At 45.2% G+C, this 7,601-nt stretch overlaps 1 long non-coding RNA gene across 1 annotated transcript; it reads left to right on the plus strand.

Annotated features, from left to right (window-relative positions):
- The first annotated feature begins 6,141 nt into the window (after positions 1–6,141).
- LOC147985733 (uncharacterized) lies at positions 6,142–7,265 on the plus strand. The gene is made up of 4 exons (XR_015615145.1): positions 6,142–6,388; positions 6,509–6,598; positions 6,676–6,740; positions 6,818–7,265. It is a non-coding gene; the product is annotated as an uncharacterized LOC147985733 (long non-coding RNA).
- Positions 7,266–7,601: the final 336 nt, after the last annotated feature.

Genomic DNA, 7,601 nt, shown 5'->3' on the forward strand with positions numbered 1-7,601 from the left:
GCCAGGGCGCAGGGACACCCCGAGGAAGCTGGTGACGCGGAATTGTGTGGAAGCGACGGCGGAGGAGTTGGCCCGGATGATCCCCATGGATTCCTCCTCTCCAGAAGAGGTAATTTCCTGGGCAAAAGCGGAGATGCACTCGCACCTCCCGGAGCAGAGGGCGAAGTGGCGAGCGTTTTGGTCTCTGCAGAATTGAGCTCAACGTCGAGGAGCTGTGTCTCCACCCCACCATTGGAGCAGAGGATTGCGGTCTCACTGGATACAAAGCATCTGAGGTTTGAATTCGCCACTCCTCTCCGATGGGCAGGAGACCAGAACACAGCTCGACGCTGCCTCGAATTCGGTGCAAAAATCAATCCTCTTGGCCATCCAAAAATGGTTCGTAGTCGCCGTTCTCTGAAGCCGGTCACTACGGGCAATTGTGGGGGCCTCTCAATCCCGATCCCCCTCCCATCCTTGTCTGGATCAGGAGAGACTTAAACCTAGCCCGCTCGTTCGCCGCCGCCGACTGCCACCCGGCCTCAGGGGGCGATCCCGCCACCCTACTACACCCATCATCCTCAAAGGCATAGATCTGAAGCTGCATGAAGAAATCAGAATCATGGCGGAAGCGCAAGGGAGAGGGTGTGGCCACGAGAGGGGAGGAAACCCTAGAAACAACAAATAGGGAGGCCAAACATTAGGGGATCTTGGAGCTCCACCCCCAGGTAATTGGCCCAAGTTTGATTCTCAATATGGACCTCCCCCTCAATTTCAATTTGGCTTTGAATTCCCTGGAGGCCCCCCGGATCCCACCCCATGGTATCCAAGTGGATACTTCCCTCCTCCATAGATGAACTAGTGGAGAGGTCCTCCTGGTTCTTGGGGTGGTGGACAGAATCCAGAAGCAGGTTCATCTGATAGGAAATTTGACAACCAACAACAGAAGGGGCAACTGGGGCAGAATCTTGGGAAGCAGGGCAATCAAGTTTTTGATCAGAAGCAGCAAAACTAAGTATAGGAGCAAGGATTCAGTACTTTTGTGGGTGGCAACCAACAGAAGAAGGGAAGAAACATGAACAAGGCAAAGCAACCTGTCAACAAGTTTGATGAGCTAAATGCTACAGAATATGCAGATGTCATCTGCAATAGTTATGAGGAGCCTGGACACCACAAGACCAACTGCCCCAAGCCACCTGCCTGTTACATCTGTAAAGTGGTGACACATAAGGTAGAGGACTACCCAGTGAGAAAGAAGCCAAGGAACCCAACAAATTTGTTGGCAGTGGAGCCCCCGGGCTTGAATATCACCAAATTGATGTCCCTGGTGTGAATGAACAACACACTGGAACTAAGAGGAATATAGGAATGGTCTTTATGGAATCAGGACATGTTACAAACAAGGGGCTGGCTCACAATTTCTCTCTGATTTATAAAACCAATTGGCCATGGCAGATAGGGGTGCTTGATGATTGGGCTTTCTTGGTAAAGTTTCCTCCTCACATCCCAGTAGAAAGTGTGGCCAGATGTCCTCTCTTTAGCCTGCCTGAGATAGAAGGAGTCACAGTGAATGTGGAAGTGTGGAAAGGAACCCTAGAACACCATAGTGAATTGCAGAAGGTTTGGCTTCAACTGGATGGGGTTGCACCAGCCTGGGCTGAGTGGGGAGTCTTGGAGCAGTTTGCATCTGTTTTGGGGACCCTGATTGATGTTGATTGGCAAGGAAACTTCAAATCATTCTTTGAGGTAGTCAAAATCAAGATGAAATGCAAGGATCATACAAAAATCCCCCCTGAAAGGCTGTTTGGCATAGGAGACAAACTGTTCAGGATTGGTATCATTGTAGAACCACCAGAAGAAGACCCAGAAATGGATGATCTGTTAGAAGATGAACTAACTAACAAAGCAAATGGCAACAAGCTGGAGAAATCCAAAAAGGAGGAATAAAATACCAATAGAGAAAAGGGAAACATTGGAGGAGGATCCACTCCCTCCCTCCAAAGCAACAAATCTGCTAACAGCACCTCAAGCCAGAACTCCAAACAGAAAGTGTTTGACTATCTCAAGAAGCTACAAGACCCACGCGGTATGGAGCAGAGCTACAACATCTTGCAAGGGATGGAACTAGAAGAGGATGAGGATGAGATGGAAGACCTGCTAACTGAAGATGGTGAAGCTATAGCTGGAGATGAAGAAGAGGTGATTTTCAATCCTCGGCTCAACCCAGGAAATGCTTTCAGCTCTCAGCCTTCACATGATGAACAGTGGCGCAACATGAGACCAAAGAAGGGAAAAGCAAATGGGGCCCAGTACAGGCATTCAGGAAGAACAACAGGGTTGAAGTGGGGGGCAGATCCATGTTGGAAATTGTAGTCAATACCAAGAAAGTGCGGAATTTGGAAGTCTCGAAGATAGACATTCAAGGTACCATTGTTAAAAACTCTTTTGAGCTCTTTAGTAACCCTAATTTCCTTGAAGTAGCTGAGAAAATAGGGATAGAGATAGATAGTAGCTACAATGTTCCTGTAGAAACTAGCTCTGGCAATTCTCTGCCTTTGTCTGAAGGACAAAATGCAGAAAAAACTAGTCAAAATAATTCTGAATTGCACAATGGTACTGCTGATAAACAAAAGTGCAAGATAGATAATAAAAATAGTTTGTATCAACTAGAGGAGAGGCCTGAAGGGCCCCTAGATATCACTAGCTTAATTGACTACCCTAGACTCACAAAAACCTCTTCAGCAAAGGGACCTGAAGGGTCCCTACCCAAGAAAACCTCATAAACCAATGTATTTCACCTGATACCCCCTCAGGATTGAATATAATCCCCTGTGGGCACATGGACCAGAGTGTGTTGTGGAGTCTAGTCTCCAAAAAAGGGTGGGGCAAGCACCCTAGGAAACGCATGATGCAATGAATGCTTTATTCTAGAATATTAGAGGGATAACAAATCTAGCGAAAAACCCTGCATTATTGAGTCATTAGCTAAACATAGACCTAGTATAGTGGATTTTCAGGAAACAAAGAAAGATAAACTTTCTACTTCCTTTCTAAAGTCTATTAGTGGTGATAAACGTTACAGTTGGCATCACCTACCTGTTGAAGGCACTCCAGATGGTGTGTTAGTGGGAGTAGATGTAGATGTTTTTGATATTATTAGTTGGAAGTCCCTCAAATACTCTGTCTCATGCAATCTAATGCATAAGACAAGTGAAAAAACTTTCAGGTTCATAGCAGTTTATGGATCACCATATGATGAGGGCAAGGATGAATTCATCTCTGAACTCCATAGTATGTTCATTGATGATCACCAACCCACTATTTTTAGGGGATTTTCAACTTGGTTAGATATCAGAAAGATAAGAATAATGGTAAGATCAACCATAGTTGGAGTGACAAATTCAATGCTTGGATCGAAATTTGGAGCCTGTTAGAAATTAAAATGTCTGGTAGGCAATTTAGGTCGGCAAATAACCAGGATAGTTTGGTCATGAGCACTATAGATAGGGTTTTTTGTACCACCGAACTAGATGCTTTATTTCCATTAAGCAGTTCTCAAGCTCTCCCTAGGGCTGGTAGTGATCACACTCCTATTCTGTGGGACTCTGGCATAGATAGTGCCCCAAAAAGCTCAAGCTATAAATTTGAGAAATGGTGGTTACTTAGGGCTGAATTTAAAGAGCTTGTAGAGAAAAATTGGTCTGCCCCTGTCAAAAGTGCCACCCCTGTCGTGGAATTATCACGGCAGATGTCCTACCGAAAGGACTTAGTCGTAGGGCCATCGCAACTAGGAAGCTTAAAGGGGTTAATCGGGACAAAGGACACGAGAGGTTTTATACTGGTTCGGCCCCTTACGGTGAAGGTTTCAATGACCAAGGAGCGAATCCGCTAGCTTGGCTATCGATCTGCTATTTCTTGTCCTAAGCCGCCGCCGGGTCGTCCCCTTATATATACGGGTTGACGCCTGGCGGCCTACAGAGTCCTGGCCGGCTCATAAAACGTATCCGGCTCGGTGACTTCTTTTATATGCCTTTCTTTACAAGTCTTCCTTTACATATGGCGGTTTAAAATATTGGGCCTTAAGCCGCCTCTGGGCTTAGGCCTTCTACAAGTCTTAATAAACTATCACCTTGAACGTTTACTGGGCTTCTTCTCGTAACCCGCCATTGGGGTTGACCCGGCCCCTCCTAGGCGGGTCATACCTGGTAGCTATATCCCCAACATTATGCCCCAGGTTGATTTGAACTTTGTTCTTTGTCAATCTTCAACACTTAGACGAAATCCATCTTCCTCTCTTTGTAAAAACTCTGTAACCCGCCATGACGTCATCTTCTGAAAACACGAAAGCCTGCTATGACGTCATCTTCAACGGATCTTTATCTTTTAATGTCTTCTGAGAATCAAGGCGTCCGTTTAGCTGGATAATCATTATTTTGGTCTTTCTCAATTTTTGCGCCTGCATATTCATTTATCCCCTTATAAATAGGCTTGGCTGGTCTTTCCCCTTTCTTCTTCTTCCTTCCATCTTCTCGCCACCTCTCTGCCTCTCGAGCTTCGCCGTTGCCACAGTGCCCGCCGTCGCCTCTCAACGTCGGCCGCTGCATCACCCTGAGCTTGTCCCGAGAACCGCGATGACCCTTCATAGAAGCTCTACATTCATAAGTTCCTATCTTTCCGCGCCCTTAGATCTGTTTAGGGTTACGAGTTCATCGGCGTTCTTCGCCATTCATCATAGACCTCCTTGAAGTTCCTTCTCCGTACCCTCTTTTGATCCAGAAGAAAAGTAGAACTTATGTGGTAGTAGTTTTACGCCCATTTTAGATGCTAGTAGGTCCCTTTCCTTTGTACAGATACCTTCTTAAAGCTGATGAACTCCTCCGCTGTCGTCTTTTAGGTCTAAATTTATTTTTCTTTTCTAACCTATTTTGATCCAGAATAATAGCAATAGCTTGGGAAACTTGTTTGTCTCAACACTTAACCAATTCTGTTTCTGGCTTCTTTCGAATGTCTTTAGTCATGGCGGCTTATCACGCTGGCTCACTTATCCTTTATATGGCATTAGCCCTTTCTTAAGCCGCCATTACTCATTTGTACCATTATCATTTAACTTTTAATTTCACCATCGAATATAACCGGCATATCACTTTCTTTTCAGTTTGTCCTTTGCTCATCATGCCGTCAAAAGCACCAACGGTCTGCAACTGGGTCCCCTCCACGGTAACTGAAGATAACTTGAAAGAATTTGTCACCATTGGATTTTTGCCAGAGAAAAACATTATGTCTTATCGTGCTCCTAACCCGGACGAGGAACGGCCTAATCCCAAAGACGGTGAAGTTATTGTGTTCACTGACCATATGAATCAGGGTTTTTCACCACCCAGCTCAAAGTTCTTCAGAGACGTTCTTTATTTTTTCAAACTTCACCCTCAAGACCTTGGACCCAATTCCATATCCAACATCTGCAATTTTCAAATTCTCTGTGAGGTGTATCTTCAAGAAAAGCCGACTGTGGAACTCTTCAGAGAGTACTTTTATTTGAACCGCCAGAATGAGTGTACCAACGGCCCTAGCTTGGAACTCGGTGGAATCTCAATTCAGCACCGATAGGGCGCCGTCTTTCCCTTAATAGTCTTACCGAGTCATCCCAAAGATTGGAATCAGACCTGGTTCTATTGCCAAGATACGTCACCAGCCAATGAAAAACCACTGCCGGGTTATCGTGCGGATCGTCTGGATTCCAAGTTTGTGCTCCCTGATAAACTTACTGCTGCTGAACGCAAGAAGCTTATTCCATCTATTAAAAGGATTCAAGCTTTATTGGGGAATGGCTTAACCGGAGTGGATCTGACCCGTTGCTGGATCTCATGGCGGGTCATCCCTCTAAGTCGTCGATCCAAATTGATGTATGAATATGGTGGAGGCCCAGATGACTCTCTGCGTCACAGCTCTGTACAACTAACCGAAGAAGATATTGTTGCAATGTCAACTATCCTTGTGAACAGCAAATATGAGGAGTGTAGTAAGGTTGGGTTAAACCCCTTCTGCAAACTTAACCCGGCACCAGAGGTGAAAAAACCCTGACCCCTTTCTCTTTTTGTGTTTTCCTCGGTAGTTTTAAATACTTGCATGGCCTTTTATCCTATTTATTTCTTTACAGGCCAAATCTGACTTCTGGAAGGCCAAATATGACCATGAAGCTACCAAGAAGGCTAGAAATGTTGCCATAGCCGCCAGGAAGACGACCCGGAGGTCCAAGAAGAAGAGGAGCACTGCCTCAGACCTGTTAAAGCTTGATGATGTTACTGAGTCGGAGGTAGCCCTTGACTCCCTTGGCCAGTTTTTTAATAACCTTATTGACACTGACTATTGCCAGGATGACACGGGGTCCAGCCAGGCCGTAGAAGAAGAGGTAACTATTTCCTCCGACTCAGCCCATTTGCCAAGATAGAAACTTCGACTAGTAACCCGAAAAGTAAGGTTTTCGCACCCTTTGGCTTATTTGGACCCTCATTTTCTTTTGAAAAAGCAGCAACATGAGAGCCACCGTCAGGCCCGGAATAATGACGATGATGAACCGCCTTCCGTTTTACAACAAACTCCTCAAAAACGCTAGAATGAGGTTTATTTCATCTTTGTCTTTTGCTTCCATTCATGGATCTATTCCCTTGCATTACTAACTTTATTTTACCTTTGCAGGAGGTTTCTCGCTCTTCTGGCGACTCATCTCAGACTCAATTTCTGGCTTTCAAGACTGCCCCTAGGTAAGGAAAATCGTCTTTCCTCTGCATCTTTAAAACTGCATTATTATACTAACTGTCTCATAAAAAATCTTTCTCAGTGGTCAAGCGAAGTCCAAAAAAGCTAAGGTTATTAAACCGGCAGAAGACCCAAGAAATCTTGCACCTGAACCGGCAACATCAACTCCTCCCGCTCAATCTGAAGTGCCAGAAGATCCGGCTGTCCATGCTCAATCGGACCCTCCTGAGCCGTCAGCTGATGATACCATTGTTAATCCCTCTACTGTCAGACCATCGGGTTCAGCTAACCCGCCAACGTCTTCTAATCATGACATTCTGATCACTGGCAGCAGATTTGTTCTGCCGGGTAATCTGACTGTGCTAGCCAGGCATTCTGCCAAACAGGAGGTCTTAGAAAGGCAGAAAGTACAGTTTGATATCTCTCACTACACTCATCTGAATGCTAGTGACATACTATCCGGCTACCTTAGTCATGTGCATTCCAGCCGTGAGTCGGAAATTGAGATGGTCGAGCAATTGCAGCTAAAATATGAGGTATGTTTTCCGGCTTACTTATACTCTGCCAGCCCCCAAGTCTTCAGATGATGACCCTGAATGATCTGTAGACTTTATGATATAGGTTGATACTTTGTCACTAAGCTTTCTGAAAGTCCAATAGAGTAGCGTAAACTTCACCTGTAGTCCCCAAGGGCCGGCTCAATTTATCATAAATGATCCGGTACTTAACTTCATAATTGTCTTTTACTAGTCCCAATAAGTATTGCAATCCGGCTCAATCTTGAGAAACTTTCTGAATATCATGCATTAGCCCCCAAGTTCCAAGTGTTGTTACTTTGTAAAACACTTGGGACTTGAAACATAGAA

Source organism: Triticum urartu, chromosome 2A (genome assembly GCF_056163025.1).
Source record: "Triticum urartu cultivar PI428250 chromosome 2A, HENAU_Tu73, whole genome shotgun sequence".
NCBI lineage: Eukaryota > Viridiplantae > Streptophyta > Magnoliopsida > Poales > Poaceae > Triticum > Triticum urartu.